The sequence below is a fragment of the Sinocyclocheilus grahami genome, unplaced genomic scaffold (assembly GCF_001515645.1).
Source record: "Sinocyclocheilus grahami isolate Dianchi unplaced genomic scaffold, SAMN03320097.WGS_v1.1 scaffold830.1, whole genome shotgun sequence".
NCBI classification, from domain to species: domain Eukaryota; kingdom Metazoa; phylum Chordata; class Actinopteri; order Cypriniformes; family Cyprinidae; genus Sinocyclocheilus; species Sinocyclocheilus grahami.
Window position 1 is genome coordinate 79,175 of NW_015506009.1, and position 360 is coordinate 79,534.

The following is a 360-nucleotide window of genomic DNA, read 5'->3' on the forward strand; positions in this document are numbered from 1 at the left end:
CTCACTCACTCGCATACTCGCTCACTCTCTCACTCGCTCGCACACTCTCACTCTCACACTCACTCTCTCACTCTCACACTCACTCGCACACTCACTCTCACACTCACCCGCACACTCTCAGTCTCACACTCACTCGCACACTCTCAGTCTCACACTCACTCGCACACTCTCACTCTCACACTCACTCTCACACACTCTCACTCACTCACTCACTCGCATACACTCACTCACTCGCTCGCACACTCACTCGCTCACTCTCACACTCACTCGCACACTCACTCTCACTCACTCGCACACTCTCACTCTCACACTCACTCGCACACTCTCACTCACACTCACTCTCACACACTCTCACTCTCA

At 53.9% G+C, this 360-nt stretch overlaps 1 protein-coding gene across 1 annotated transcript in view; it reads left to right on the forward strand.

Moving 5' to 3' along the window:
* The window catches only part of LOC107562619 (1-phosphatidylinositol 4,5-bisphosphate phosphodiesterase gamma-1-like), a 60,301-nt gene that overhangs the window by 25,527 nt on the left and 34,414 nt on the right, over window positions 1–360 (forward strand). The window lies entirely within an intron of this gene.